The 17,382-nt window shown below is 37.3% G+C and overlaps 1 pseudogene; it reads right to left on the reverse strand.

Annotated features, from left to right (window-relative positions):
* Nucleotides 1–5,044: 5,044 nt before the first annotated feature.
* LOC113044031 (dickkopf-related protein 2-like) lies at nt 5,045–15,801 on the reverse strand (annotated as a pseudogene).
* Between the last annotated feature and the right edge of the window lie 1,581 nt (nt 15,802–17,382).

The raw sequence follows: 17,382 nt of genomic DNA on the forward strand, positions 1-17,382 counted from the left end.
GGTAAATGGATATTCTCTAACTGCTAGCCATTGAGTGTATAATGGTTGTATACACGTTACTGTGGTGCATAATGGGATTGAATAAGTGCACTTGATAATGGGTCTTTTTTATTTTGTCGTTAAACTAGCAAAAGTACATTCGGACATGCGCTAGATGCGCCTGCGCCAAGCGCTTCAGACCATGCACTTAGATTGTTAAAAATAGGGCCACTGTTATGGACATTTCAATCTTTGATGGTTATAGTTAATATTCACAGCTGGTGTGAGAACAAGTTAAAGTTAAAACATGGTTGTCAATTTCGAACACAAATTTTGTGGGAATCAATTCCATTCAGTAAAATCAAGTCCCATCCTACTTTTAAAAAAAAAATATTATATATTATATAATTAAATCCTGCTGGAAATATGTCATATAACAAAATAGGCAGCAAATGTATTGTTTTGATGTGTTAGGTCATAAATAAACATATTGTAAACAATACTGTATGGCCGGGCCCTAAAAAATGATTCGTGTTTTACATAAATGATATTCCTGTTCTTTTGACTTTTGTATTATGATGTGGTTTTGTTGAACTATTTTTGTGCAATTTTGCATTCACTTTTCTTCAAGCTACTAGGCTATTCAAACTGTCAAAAGAAGTTGACTCCCTCTCTGAGTTTTGTCGATCCCTATCAGAGCTGACAGAACGCACTGCACGGCCAAAATGGCCTTTCCACACAAGCTGAACTACAGTGTGACAGGGTGGAAAATCCAAAACTGGAAAAATGAGATTTGAAGTGAATTTGGAGTATAAGAGCTGATGGCCCAAGGATTTAAAGGAATATTCTGTGTTATTTTCAATGTTATGTCTATGGACAGCATCTGTGGCATATAGTCAATTAAATTAGAGAAAAAAATCATAACCTAGTTGAAAATATTGGTGAACTCTGGGTATTAAGAACAAATAATGTTCAGCAAGACCCACCAAAGTCTGTTGTTCGTCCCAAATGAAGCAAAAAGAAACAAAGCAAGCGTACTGCAAACTGATGGAGCCACATTCAATAAATAAAGAAATATTGACTAAATAAATAATGGACAATGCAAGTCTGAGCTTGGAGTGGATTCTGACCTGCTGAGCAAACCTGGAGCAGAACGTTAAAAGCAAACAAAACAAATAAACCAATTTATGTGACGCACACAGCATTTTTCTGCTGTTTACGTTCTGTCAGATTCAATCAGTTGTGTTTGGACATCTGCAGAGATGTCTTTTTTTCACGCTAATTTCTCAAACATACATAGAGGTAAATATGGTTAAAATCAACATTTAATTTTCTTTGCTGTGCTCTATCTGTGATGAAGATCTCAGAAATCCCTCCTGTTGTCACATTTTGTTCCTAATAATAAAATACACAAGTGGGTCAATGATAGATACACAACTTTCTGCAGGGCACTAATATTGATTGATCTCCAATTGTCTAGAGTTAACCGAAACAATTTGTACTGAATAGTTCACACACACTTACATGTTTTAAAACAAACTCAAAAGCTTCACATTTTTTCATGTGAGTTATGATTATATCTATTATTTGAATCTAATTTATTGCACTTTCTACCCTAATATATCAATATTTTGAACCCCTGGATTACTTTGTCTGCCAATGCATAAAATGCGATTCAAGTATGCATGCAGTGACCCGCTGACCGAACTTGAAGCGTCCAGTTCAAAGTAAATATATTTCTGTGATGCACATGACATTCTTTAGCTGTTTACAACATGATCTGTCAGAATGAATCAGCCTGTGTTTAGAAATATCAAAGCCGACATATGCAATGTCTCCTTTTCATTGTGGATCTTGAGCAAACGTAAATCGAGATAGCATCACTGACATTGAATCATATTGAGATAATATCGCTCACATTTAATCTTTTTGTTGAGTTTTCTTTTAAAAGCATGCAGCCGGAGCTTTAAGTATTTACTCTGTTTGCAAGAAATGTGCTGGTTTGTATACAGCAGAACTGGCGATTTGGTTAATCCAATGACGGATTGTCTCTTAATTCCTCCCAATTGTAACATTTTTGTCTCTGATTAAAAATACACAGCTGGCCCGTTGTTATGACAGGTACAATGACTAATTGAAATTCCTGGTTTCTTTCTCAGTGTGGAGTAATGAGGAGCGAGCAGGACTGATTGTTTCACCAGGAAAGAGCTCCAGAAATAAGGGACTGGCATATTGCAGCCAGTATGTTTGGATAAAACTCTAAAAACAATTATGACCGTTTCTCTGGCCTCTGTGTATGTGGTAGGTTTGGCCTGTTTGAAACTGATTTTAAAACTCGTAAGAAAAATGGCTTATGTCAAGAGCAGAAAAAGGCAAAGAGTAATGGAAACTTTGAGTCTTAGCTTAAACTCAAGCAACAGAATTCCAGTTTTAACAAGGTCACTGTGAATATCACCTGTGACAAATCTAATCCATCCATCCGTCAGGCAGGAAATATAAACCTTGCAAAAAATGTTTTTCTGACACATTACATTCATGCACACAATAATTGCTAGCCAATATTATTGCTTAAATTGTTAAAACAAGTTAGCTTTGACCAATTTTTTTAAGATGTACCAGGTGCAGAGTATTTGTTCAGCTGTGCCGTTTACAAGATTTATTTAACATATTTTGGCAATATAGATATTTTCGTAAGCATAATTTCTTTGTCAAGGTTACTTAAAATGCTTATCTTAAATATTATAGAAATCTAAAAAAAATACAGTTCAGTGTGAGGAATTTTCAGTATTGATTTACACAGATGTTTTACCTATATTATACTGTTGTCATGTTTTAGGATTGGAAGAAATGTATAGAAACGTAATGGAAAACGAGTTAATTTCTGCCAGGTCATTATTCGTTTTTTCTTCATCTTTTTCTTACGGCGTAAGTTCACAGATGTTAGTCGACTCAATTTAGAAAATGAAACTCCAATAGCTGGAGTTTATGAAGATATGAAATGCAGCCTGGAGGTGGAATACATATGCTCCATCACACTGTGCTGCAACTCTCATGCATACAATGTTTGTTCAAACCCAGCATGCACAATTTCCAAAGGGCCAAAAAGGAATTTATTTTAAAATATCAGAGAAAACAGAAAGTCAAAAAGGCACAGCCGACACATAAAAAAGTGCATTTTCCCAGCACTAGTTGGGGCTTTCATCTGCTACCCCTTGACTTTCATTCTTCCACATCTGATGTCCAGGAAAGTGTGCCACATGCCACCTCACCAGGGCCCTCCATCCATCAACACGACACCAAGCCTGTTGGCACATGCACAGTCACATGGAGGGCCAATGCTAACAACTGTGTTGGATTACGATGACACATTTGTCTCAGAGAGAGCAGCTTTGGGCCACAGACATCACTTTGAACCAATTAGCAGATTGCTGCTCTGCTCTGAACTGGTGGGTGGCCGACTCTCTTCAGCTTTGGTGCTCAGAAAAGAGCTTCGGTCAGCGTTATATTTCAACTTGGATTTGAGGTTCAATGCCAATCAAGGGATTTTTCAGCGAAAAATTATGAATCCGAACTGATAAAGAACAATGCTTACCTTGGTCCCAAAAGCCCACCCAATGCTAAAGACACAAGTCATTATTTAGAATGAAAAACACATGTGAAACATAATCCAAATGCTTGGACAGCATGACTTGGTTGACCGTGAGCTGAAAGGCTAGTATTTCATAATTATTACAGGTTGTGCCTGTAGATGGTCCAAAAACATTGAGAAAATGATTTATTATGGGCTGCAACATCAGACGCTAGTTCCTTTAACGGTCCGTAAAATGAAACCGCTCTGAATGATTTTCACTAGATCTAGATCACTATAACCAATACTGTTTAAAAAAAGAGCATAAAAAATATGTCCGTTTTATTTTATTTGCTGATCTCTCAAGGTGTTTTCAAGGAACGAATGTGGAAAGTCCCTGCGATTTCAACACTTCCAATGAAAGCAATCAAATCGTCGAGCTGATGAAAGAAGTAAAGCGCAGTGTTTGTAGAGCTGCCACATGCAACTCCGTTAGCAGTCTAAAGACTAGCATTTCTTCCAATTTTCCTTTTATCACATGCATATCCTTTTGTTCATCAAAATTCACTATAATTCAAAATACATTTCTGGCCTTTCAAATTTAACCAGTGACTGGTTGCACATGCGGTTCCTGAACGTTTTTGGGGGAAATACAATTGCAAAAGAGTAGGAATTTTGGCAAAAATATAATTCCCTTTTAAACCCTTTATGATTCAGTGAAATTAATCTCCATACTCACAATGGCATGATTCAGTTGTGATCAGTGTTAGGGTGTTACAAGTAATGCAAGTTACATAATCAGATTACTTTTTCAAGTAACTAGTAAAGTAACGCATTACTTTTTTCATTTTCAACGAAGTATTGGATTTACTTTGTTTTCCCATTCATTCACTGACACTGCCCAGTCTCTGTTCTCTCACCCCAAAACATAGCCTGAGGATTATTAATTCCACTTTTGGTGTGAAAAGGGCCTTTACAAGTAGCCAAAAATGTAACTTTTGGGGGTTTGTTATTAAAAAACAAATAAGTAAGCCTAGCGCCGGGAACAAAAAGTAATGCAAAAGTAATGTAATGCATACAAGTATCTAATGCAATTAGTTGCATCCGTGGTCCAAGAATATTTTATGGACCGCTCCAGCCTTTGTTTAAAGGTTTGTCATATTAACAGCCTTAGACGTTTTATATTCTTTCGCCTACTCATAACCTGTCTGGCAGAAACACAAGGGCCCAGTCTCCATGTTTTATTGACATGTTAGACTCACGGCCGTTAAGCTAATCGTGAAACAGCCATTGAGAAGAAAGGGAAAATGCATGTTAGTTACTTATGTTTAATGTAGTAGTTAATAAATGTCATTACATATACAGCCACAGAAATACAGAACGTAAAAAACCACTGGGACTCATTCACTGAATGCTGACAGCTTCATAAATTCTTTTTTAGAAGCGAAGACACTGAAGCGGTTCAGTTTAGAGCTGAAAATATGAGAGCAGCCCAAATGCTTGTAATATAAAATACATTCTTTAATCTGTTTAAATCACTGTAAATACACATTGAGACACAACAGCACTGTTACGACAGGAACAAAGTAAGCACGAACCCAGGAAATCAGCCATTAAACAAATACACAACATGAGCTCTGCAAAGAAGAAATGGGTTTTGAAAATAATTTAATAGAAATAGTTCTGTGTGGGGATTTTCATAACTGCAGTGTAAAACAGAGCTTGAAGAAAATGGAACCACACCATGCTATGACGAACAATAAGCAGATATTAAAAAAGTATTTATGCTACTTTATCCATGTCCCCGTCGGTTCCTTTTTACCAATATATACATGATATACAACTGTTTTTAAATACATTTTTGAAAATTTTGCATTTTATTTACAATATAAGAGCTTATTAGTTTTTTTGTTTTATCCTAGCTAAAAGACGGTGTGGAATTTTACAGAATAAAAGCATGGAATATGATTCATAATGTCATGAAGCATCTGCACATTCACTGAACAGCACTGTAAACAACTTCCCTTGATAATCAGAACCGATTTAGCATTTCTGATACAATAAAACGTTATCTGTTGAATAAAATGATCATACTTCTCAGACAAATGCATTACTAGTGTGTGGCTACCTTGAAAACATACTGTTCCTCTGTTCTGGTGTTACACATAGGATCTTTTTTTTTAATACAAGCAAACTCAAAGTGCACTTTCAGAAGAGACTTCAGAAATGTAGGAAAAAAAAAGTCAACTAAAAACTGAATTGTTTTCAGACAATTATTAGTGAACGAGAACCAAAGTCTGTGATAATGTAATAAAAAAACAACCTAGTTAATATTTTAGTGGTTATGCAGTGAAAAACTCATATGTGCATGAAATATTCAATAAAAAAAGAAACCAAATCAGAGCATTCAGATACTAAATTGACAGCACGGACATACTGAAATAATGCCAGCGCCTGCATCAAATGGTAAATCAGTGATAAATATGGCTTGTAAATCAATTAAACTCCACCAAATAATCTTGAAAAGAGGCCCGGAGTGCTTCCTCAACAGCTTCGACTGGGCACCCCACCATATCAGTTCGTTCCCATCCCAAACCCACCCTGTTCTGGCACACATTCATCTGTATCTCACCCTTTCTCTCTTTATCACAGCTGAGTAAGTCCTGGAGAAAGGAGACCTCGTCCACTCCTCTCCCAGCGGGACGCAGGGGCCCCAAGGTGCAGCTTGTTTTGCAGGGGCGTCCCGTCTCAGATCCTCTGGCACACGTGCAGCCTGGACCTGGAGAAGCTGGTGGCGTCTTTCCATACCTTGCAGGCAAGTCCTTTGGCACAGTCGCAGCGCTGGAAGATCTCCAGGCTGTGGGAGCCTTTCTTGCGCTGTTTGGTGCAGACTTCGCCCTGCCGCAGCACAGGCTTGCAGATTTTGGTCCAGAAGTGGCGAGCGCAGCAGTAGCCCTCCGAGCAGTCGGAAGATCGCAGGCAAGGTCGCCCTCGTGACCTGCAGAACAATGAAGATGGCAATTGCATTTCTGTTACTCAAACAGAAGTATGGAACACTAATGATGACAAGGTCATGGAAATACATGCAGTTAAAAATGCTTTGGATAAAAGCATCTGCCAGATGCATAAATAGAACTTAATTAATGTTTTGTAATCATTTACTCATGACCCTCATGTTGTTTCAAACCTGTACGAGTTTCTTTCTTATGTTGAACACAAAGTAAGATATTTTGAAGAATTGTGAAGAATCAAACAGTTATTGGTCCCCATTGACTTCCATAGTGGGGGAAAGAAATACTATTGAAGCCAATGGAAACCTTCAACTGTTTGATTACCAGCATTCTTTAAAATATATTCTATGATATTCAACATAAGAAAGAAACTCATATAGGTTTGGAATGACATCAGGGTGAGTAAATTACGACAACTATCCCTTTAAGGGATGTTCAATATATTCCATATACAGTTCATATAGTTATTTTTTGCTATAAATTGTATTTTTAAATGATTTTCACTTTCAAAATAGCTAGCCTGTTTGAGTTTATTTAATCTTCCTTTACAAATCTCTAAAAGCATTACAGTTTGTAACATTAAAATTGGCATGAAAACAGCCCCATATGTTGTTTTGGCTTACTTATAAAACACTAAAGAATTTTCTGTACTGCATTATACTAATTTCAGTTGCATTATGAGGCCTATATACAGAAACAGTGTTGGGGCCCCTAATTTGAGCAAATCATTTCCTGATATATATTAAGAAATTTGGCCCGTTTGAAGGGAACCTGATATTCTCAGCTTATGGTCTGCTTTACTCTTCAAAGTGATAATTAGTGAAGCAAATATTTATTATGTATATAAATATTACTTTGTCGTGCAAGCTTTTTTTTTTTTTTTACAATTCACCATGAAAGCTTTTCCTGCCAAAGGCGTTTTAACACAGAAAGTAGACTTCCTGTAACAAAGCCACGGTTTCCTGCATCTTCCATATTGGTTTGTGGGTATTTTTAACGATGAATTAATTCATCAAATCAATCAAACAATATAATCAAATAAATAAATACATTAACTTCAAAATAAACAATAACAAAAATTGATGATTGATTAATAAAAGGAAAAGTTCATAATTTTTTCTTAATAGCAGTCTGTACATGTAGGGTGCCTCAAATGGCTCCGTCTAAATCTGGTGTGGTTTAATTAATGTTTGAGCGTGACTTTGCCGTCAGCATGCATGTTACCGAGGCGAGAATACGGAGGTGTGGGAACAGCACGGCATTGTGATCCTTCCTTCACAGGCCTCCAGCTGTGGTTAAAACTTCAAGATATACGAGCTGCGTGTAGTTACAGCCAAATTTGTGGCCCGCCGTCCCCCTCAACACATGCATGCAACCACATCCAGTGAATCAACTCATTGCAGACATAGTTCATAAGTGAGTATGAATATGAAACAGTCTTAGACCGCCCAAGGTACATTGACTGACTGTGCACACAAAACTAGACAGAAAAACATTGCTTGAGATTATATGTAACTTCCAGAAATCAGGGTACACAGAGAATAAAAAAAAATGTATCACGGGACAGTGTGTCAGGTTAGAGGCATCATTATTCCCAAAGCTATTCAGAGTTTATTCTAATAACTCGAAACACTTTGTAGGAAGGTTCCTTTAGTTAACACGAACTAACACTAAACTTAGTTCTATCATGAAGACTTTTGGAGGGTTTAGCATGGTAAATTACTTGACAATGTTAATGTTTTTGGTCTTGGGGGAATATATTTGCTATGTACAGAGACTTGCTTCAGCTAATACATCCACAGACATGCTGCTGTGAGCATGTTGCTGGACATAATATATAGCATACTGTACATGATCACCCTGTAGCAGATCTATACAGGTGGAGCTGGGGAAGGTGGAGGGTTTCTGAAGCAAACTGCAACTGCTACAGCAAGTACTATTAAATGTTGAGCAGCGAGCTCACTGGCTGCTAATGCAAAAAGAACTGCACCAATATTTAACACTTTGGAACATTTAAGATGTTAATAATTATTAAAACATATGTTTTATTCATTACAAAAATTGAAAGTTGTATCTGTTAACATTATTTAAAGGACCTGAGCTGACTGAACTAACCATGAATAGTATGTGGACCTTATAAAAAATAAATAAAAAACAAAACTCTTGTTCCCCCAGAGATTTTCTAGTTTATCATTGGTTGTCGGTTCTTCTGCTGCAAACCCGACCAGGCTTTATACACGCTGGGCAAAAGTCTGTTTGAGTCAATGCTCTCCCTAACCCTGCAGATCTGCGAGTCCTAGACTAATCTTTTCACAAACTGTGGTTCTCCATTTAGTCGGTTGCTCACCTTTGAGAGGGATCTTGGTCTGAGTTTTGCCGTTCCTCCTCCAGCCTTTCTCTTTGTTGGAAAGCTTGCTGTGCTCGTCCATAGGTGACTTGGTCAGGGCACGCTCTGAGATGGGGATGCAGATGTCTAAAGAAAGACAGAAGAGATCCACTGTAACTTTCTTTGCGTTAGTATGGGAAACGATCAATATCTCTCAGTGCTCAATCAGGAACGTACAGTTGCTGCAGCGGTTCCCAGGGCAGCACATGCTGTCTCTGTGGCAGCGCTTCTTTCTCCTGCGGCAGGTGAGGCAGCGGGACGGGGCGTGCTGAGGACTGTGGCAGTACGTTCCTACTGTGCACTCTTTATCACTGCTGCATGGATGACCCTGAGAAAAGAATGAGAAAGACGGATCAGATCTGGTTCTTCTCCATTAAATCCTGATTTCAACACAACACTCAAATCTCAACACTCAAAAACCTAGTTAATGTTACAATAAATATAAAACAACAGGAAATAGGGGTGACAATATACATTTATTTGATCCTTAATTTGAATTAGATTTTTACAACCATCATTAATCCTTGTCACCAGCCATTTTATTTTTTTTATGTGACCGCTGAAAATTCTAGATGAAATTACATGCAAAGTGATCCCATGATAAACTATTTATGATGGGAATGTGATGAAAAGATTGCATTCTGCCGGAGTGCATTATTTCTACAAGATCCTGGGAACATTGATCACTGTACCAAGTCCCGACTGAGTAATTTCCCACTTACAAGATTGCTACATACCAAATAAATGCACTCAAAACATTGGACATTTTAGATTTATTTTTCTGAACAAGATAGTATAAAAGCTCGTTTGAACTGGGGATAACTAAAAAAGGTAATTGCAATGTTTCATGTCAAAATTCTGTATAATAGTGTATAATAATACACTTACAAATGATCTAATATGTGTTTTATTCTAGTATACCTTCGAGTTACAATTAAATTAGTCTAGAGGGCGTCCAAAACCCCTACTAAATAAGCAAACCAAACCATAAGCACATTCATATTTGGTTAAATTACCTTAAAATAAATATAAGCTCAAACTGAACTCAGCTTGACAATGTTAAATGAATCACAAACTCCAGCGTTTCATCACCCATAACAATCTTCAGTTCCGCGTCAAATGCAAAAAAAAAAAAAGCGTGCTCCAACAAGGGGAGAAGAAAATCTCAATATCTAATAGCAAATAAAAACAAGTCTGTTTTGTAGCTTGACAGACCTTAGAGCAATATTCCTTTCTGATGCAAGGAACAGAATTGGTAACATTGAAAACACATGATGAAACCAGGCCAAACCACCAACGATACATTCATGAGACGAATAAGGAATGGATGAGGCTCATAAAATGTTTAAATACTAAAAAGTCACTGACCTCAAACATTCAGTATTCATTCACTGCATCATTAGAAAATGATCGGGTACATTACATTAGCAGAAGAATGAACCATGTAAAACAGACAGTTTCATTCAGACATCATAAAAAAGACTACATTTTCCATCTCTTATTCGTTTCAGTTATATGATGTGCTTAGACGTAAAATGTGCTCAGCTTTCAAGCTAAATTATGTCAACTTAACGATACAAACTGTAAAAGACAAACTGAATTTTGACTCCGAAGCTGCAAGAGTCACCCGCATCTCTCCACAGCGTTGCATAAACCGCCAGAGCCAATGCAGACACATAATCGCATCTGCACACAATCTGGCAACGTCATCACATCAGGATTTTAATGACCCGGCCAACGCTTGGATACGACTCGTTGATCCTCATCCCTCATTGATTCCACAGTCGGTTTTTATTCCTCCCATACAGTACATTCATGTGTGAGATAAGTGTCACGATGATAAGCTCGGAGACAGACGGCGATGAGGGATGCCCACTGGCCCCTGTGTCACCGCTCTCATGCTCGCAAAAAGGGTGGACTTTGAAGACTAAATGTGCCATGCCTTTGAAAATCATCTCCCTATCTGTATTCTCCCTCATGCTTTCCAAAAACATTTAAGGATTGATATCAGGTAATACCCAAACTACGTCAAGTCTTATCTTGTTAGTAGCAACCGATATGCATGCAGTACTTGAGCAGGCAGATTTGTAAACTGCCAGAAAAAAAAAATTCAGTTAATTTTTTTATTTTCTAATATATTATATATTTGAATACACTGAATAATACATTGATTATACATATATTATATAATATATTGCAAAATATACAAATGATTGCCGCTTTCAATACATTGCAATATATTGGAACAAAAATATATATTAAACCCATATATACGAATATATGGCTAATATATTACATGATATTATTTTCCAAAATACTGCAATATATTTTTGTTTCATAAGGGTGCAACAAATACTTCTTTCTTTTCCCAGCTACCTTTGAGCCCAAAATAGATATTGTACACTACAGCTTACAAAATAAACATCTTCCATCTAATTTCAGTGTGCAACTATAGGACGGCAAGGCTTTCTTTGAACCTCGTCTAAGTTCATCTACACAACAGACTCATGAAATCCTGAAAAGGGTTTTCACACATAAAACCTGTCTCTCACACATATGTTCCTCTAGGGCCCTGGGGCCCAGCTTAACTTGACCTTGCAAAAGCAAAGCTGACATCTGACACCATGAATGGTGTTAGTGAATTGAGAGGGTTTTCAAGAGTAAAATAAACTATGTCACTGAACAAACAAACCTTATCCACCCTCAAAGGGCATGGCCCTATAGCTATCAGATTGCACAGGAAAGCTGCGCATTCTCCCACTGTTTGAAGCACAAGTTGAACACTAATCTCACCAGCAAGAAAAAAAATATATCTGGAACAAACCCTTAAAAGCAGTATTGAGATAAATATGGGGGCTCTTCTTTATACACAATCTAGGCAACAAGAAATAAATACAAAAGGTTCCTCCCATACATTTCAAGCATTTGACTGCAACAAATGACCAGTGGTGGAGTAAGTTGCTTTTAAAAGTAATGCATTGCAACTTTGTGCAACCGGTGATGATTATTCCTTCTTGGCTGTCTTGTTCCTCAAATGAAGTCAAATCCAGATGATTAGCCTGGTTAGCGCTAAAAAGCCGCCACACCTTTGCCTGTTTTATTTCACCTTCTTAGCTCGTTAGCATCACTAAACAGTCACTTAACCTCAGAGGGAGCTGGAGAGGGCAACCCACCTCGCCTTATTACAAGCCAGACCCAAACAATCCCTCCTCGTTAACGGAACCTCAGCGTCAAATTAAATAAGAGGAAAAGTTAAAAGTCCCAAAGCTGCGCCACTGATGTGAAACAGCTCTCGTGTTCATGGGGAATACTATAGCTTCTTCCCCTCTAGTCGCGAGGTTAATGTGGTGAATGAGTTCTGCCAATCCCAATATCCCTCTTTTTGGGTTGCCCACAACTGGAAAGCACTATTAACCCCCCCTTGAACATTTACTCTGATCGTCTATAGTGAGTGATTTTGGTTTGTTTCAAATGTACTGTTAGGTTTATTATATTTGTGGACAACATCTGACATGAGTTTCACCGTCAAAGAGTAAAACGCATTTAAATGAAGTTGAAGCTACTAATAAAACTCTGACATCATGGCTACCAGCCAGCTTTACTTACAGCACCGAATTCTGCTTGTGCCCTTTAGGACGGATGTATGAAACTGGGTGGCCGTTTCTCTTGCCTGGCTAATTTGCAGCAGTTGGGAGAACGCCAGTGTGGGAGATTTATTGGGAGCTTGTGTTATAATCTTCGCCATATCCTTGAGAGTTAGAGGACTTGAGAGGAAACATTTCAGCAGCTGTGTAATGACATATAAAATGTAAAGCATTCTGCAGACAGCTCAATCAGATGGGAGAGAAAAATGTAGGGAAAGTGTCTACAATGACAAAATGGTAAATTAATTCCAGGCACTCTTCTGGGTGCCATCATTAACTATTGTAAAGATATTCAGTGCATATATAATTTACGCAATATTAGTTAGAGCCTAAACTGGACGCATTTGCTTATTTTTATTATGTCATTTGCACTGTCATTAATTCTAAAACCATATTATGTTTATACATTTTTTTTCTACGCTGAATTATTAGACTGTATCAAAAAATGCTACTGTATCACACACTACTTTGCATCCATCTGACTCTAGATGGCACTATAATAAGATCATTTACATTTTTGTGAACAACTATGAAACTGCAGAGGCTAGATTTATCAAATTCCACCCATAGGGGGCATTACATCAAATATTTTTATTTTTTTTATATCCACCACCAATTGATAGCAATAAGAAAAAGCCACCAACGATCAATGTTCATGTCTGCGGGAGTGCGCGTGTATATGCTATTCAAACACATGATGGCTATTTGCTTTTAAAATGTAGCCGATATAAGAGTAAACTAGAATGAAATAAATTTCTCCAAGCCTCATGTGCAATCAAGAAATTTGCCACCACATAAAATGCTTCCACATGACCAGTTCTTTCGAATCTGGTATTAAATTTAATACACTGTCAATGTAAACTGTTATACATGCAAATGATGTGTACTCTGTGGTGATCTATGGTGTGACCATTGGCACAAAAGAGCTATGAACAATATAACCGATATAACCCGCTTTCATCATCTACAATTTTGTTTGCTTCATCTATTATAAATTACTGCACAACACACACTACATAATCATGAAGTAAAAAAACACTACCCTTCAGAAAATACAGATAAATTTATCTTTTTTTTTATTTATTTATTTTTATATTGAAAGTCCTTGCTGGTCTCTGCAGCTGGTTTGGTTGGTTTTAGAGATGTTTTTAGCCACTTGTTGGTCCAGAACCTTAAATCACCTAAGACCAGCAGAACAATTTTAGGCAGTTTTTTTTTTTTCAGCAATGTATACGATTTCCAGAGTTATCTTTAATTAACATAATTAAATCTCCTAAGCAACTCTTTCAGATTTAGAGAGCAGCCCCAGGTATAGAAAGCTGGGATCTTGCCACAATATCTGCAACATCTGCAACTGGAAACTTCCAAATGAGACAACAGTCGCTCTGTTAGCAATCTACAGAGTTGTTAGCAATCTACATTTGGATAAGCAGCTAAATGTAGCATGACATTTAACTAATATTGGACCGTAGTGGTTTCCACATGTATGGCAGTGGTCTGATCATCCAGACCACCTGCGTTTATGGAGATGGTAAAGTTGAGAGCAATTGTTTAGATGAGGGTCTGGCAGGAAAACTTGCATACTGGAGATCTTCCCACTCCAAAGAGGAAGCGAGAGGGAGAAAAATCCCATCAGCTCATCTTTTTTTGCATTGAATTGCATCTGCTCTCAATTACAACAACATCTGCATATTTACAGCTGATCTGAGAGACATAACCAGGACCAAACACCAGAGGATTTATTTATTTTTTTAATCTAAAGTAACAATATTGTGAAAGTGTAAACTTAAAACAAGTCTTAAATAAATCTTGAGCTTGGCATGAATCCAGGATTTAACAGACTAGAAATATGAATACAGCTTTCAAAAGGACATTGGACACTGAACTGAGGCACTATCACTTTCAGATAATACTAGAGTATTTTTTTTTTTTTAAATAATACATATTTTGAGGCATTTAGAATTGATTATAGTAAATGAGCCACATAATATGAAAAGCCAGTTGCATTTTATATATATATATATATATATATATATATATATATATATATATATATATATATATATATATATATATATATATATATATATATATATATATATAAGTAAAACCTGGCGTGAGGTCCTGTAGATTAAAACGTATATCAACACTTTGTCAAACACCCAAATGAAGCCTATAATGGATAGACATGAGAAGTAAGTAGTCAAGAAATAAGTTTTACGGTTTAATATGTAGCCTATAAAAGAAAATTAATACAAAACAAGATTTCGGTAACAACTAAAAGTTTGTTTACATGTCAGCCACATATCGCTGAGGTAGCCATAGCAACAGTTTGCCGCTTGACCGCGTTCCGTTATCACGAACACAGCAGACTACATCAACAACAACAAAACAACTTTCTGTCAGGTTTATCACTTTAGTGTAGATTGTTTGTAGATCACAAGAACGTGTTTTAAAAACTCGTTTAAAACACATATGATGTAGGATAATCAATGAAATCTTGCTATTTTAGGAATTTGGCTTTGAGTTTGTCCTCAAACAGTAGGCTAACTGATAGAAATTCCTTTAATTTCACAATTCGTTACAATTCGCACACGTGACATGTGAGACGTACTTCTTTAGCCAGTAGGTAAGTAGAATTTCCTGAAGGTTTTTAGCTTAAACTGATGAACTAATGGCCGAGGTGTCGGGTTTACCTGAGCGGGGATGTTGTCTTTCTTGGGGCCGTCGCTGGAGCGGTTGGCGGCGGTCTGTGGCTCCAGTGATTTGATGGAGTTCACCTGAGCTTCGCTCTCGGTCCCTTGAGTTTCTCCCATCCGCACTACCGCGATCATCAGCATCAACATCCAAAAGCTCAGACTCCGCGAATCGTTCAGCATCCTTTCAGTCTTTTTTTTTCTTCTCTCGGAATGAAAATGTGTTGGTTTCTTGAAGATAATATATTTCCTACGCCACTAGGTGCTTTGACCAACACACTTTGGCTTAAAAAAGTATAAACCCTTTACTGAGTCCATCAAATAAGCTGTCAGATAAAATTAACATCGCATACACATTGCAGATAGACTTAATACCTTATAAGATAAAGATGTGGAGGAATTTAAAGCGTCAGGATGCTCTGTCAAAAAAACATTTAAAAAACAAAGTTGGTTGCAGCAGAGAGGAGGATTCCTGTTCGTGTGAGTGTTTGAGAAGAAGCCTGGCGTTTTATGATGTGGGATACCTTCTTTTTATAGGATGTGTTTCCTCCGCCCCCAGTCTGTATTGACAAAAGGATGAAACTGATCTGGTGCGCCCCTGTTCACACACTCTACAGACTGAAACAACAGGAAACCATCGCAGCACATTTGCGATAGGCTAAGCTTAAAGAGATGAAGCTGAACCTGCAGGATAAACATAAAAAAATAATGTTTCATAAAATATTTCAGGTGGTATTCAATCAGTCGATCTGCCTGCCTATTTGTTTGTTGATACATTTAATTTATTAATTTAACTAAGTATGGTATAAAAAGTAATGTTTGTGGCATACTATATCTATCCAGCCATCCATCATTCCATCATCCGTCCATCCATCTGTCTATCTATATATCTGTCTGTCTGTCCATCTCTCTATATATCTGTCTGTCTGTCCGCCTATCTATATCTGTCTGTCTTTCCATCCGCCGGTTTATCTTATCTGTCTGTCTGTCCATCTGTTTGTCTGTCCATCTATCTGTCTGTCTTTCTGTCCATCTGTCTGTCCGTCCGTCCGTCCATCCATCTGTCGGTCCATCTGTCTGTCTGTCCATCCGTCTGTCCGTCCATCTGTCTGTCTGTCCATCCATCTGTCAGGTCAATCTGTCTGTCTGTTTGTCCCTCATCTATCTATGTCTGTCCGTCTATCCATCCATCCATCTGTCCATCTATCTGTCTGTCCATCTCTCAATCCATCCGTCAGCCCATACATCATCTATGCATGTCCGTCCGTCCCTCTATCTGTCCGTCTGTCCATCCATATCTCTATACGTCCACCCATTCGTCCATCCATCATCTATCGGCCTGTCTCTCTGTCCGTCCATCCGCCTGTCTCCATATCGGTCCATCAGTCACTCTATCCTACAGCTCATCATCTATCTGTCTGTCTCTCTATCTACCTCTCTATCTCTCTATCTATCTATAGCTTTCAAAAACTAAGAACTTAGTAACTAGCCCAGTTTGGGTAAAAAAGGTTCAAATCTATCAATCAATTTTTTTATGGGCTATTTGTGTCAAAGCAAATAAAAACATTTCCGCTAATTAAGTATAAGAAAATCATCTTATATGAGAACAGTCGACTAATGAGAGCACAAGAGTTGTTTGCTTTTTAAACTTTCATAGATTAAAAACATAATATCATAAAAAGAAAAACAGAGAACATAAAAAAATAACCATTTAAACAAAATCACACTTTTTGTATGGTTTTAATACAAAACAAATTATGGTTTAGGAAACAAAAATAAAGTTAAACCGCAAATATAATTACGTAATGTCAGTATGAGTCCTCGCTTAAATTCGTTGCCAGTGACCAGATGGAAGCTTTGAGTTTCCCAGCAGTTGTTTAAAGCCAGGATTTTTTGAGAACACCTGTCTGCTAAAGCGGAGAAACACATTTCTCACAGTTTTGGATAAAAACAACATTCAGGATGTTGATTTCAAACAACTGACATGCTTGAACTTTTACCCATGAATCAGCAGATCTTGGAGGTATAAATTGTATGAGACGGTCACAATAATAAATCTCATGTGGATTAGGACCATGGAAGTAAGTGAACAGTAATA

This window comes from Carassius auratus, chromosome 26, assembly GCF_003368295.1.
Source record: "Carassius auratus strain Wakin chromosome 26, ASM336829v1, whole genome shotgun sequence".
Lineage (NCBI taxonomy): Eukaryota > Metazoa > Chordata > Actinopteri > Cypriniformes > Cyprinidae > Carassius > Carassius auratus.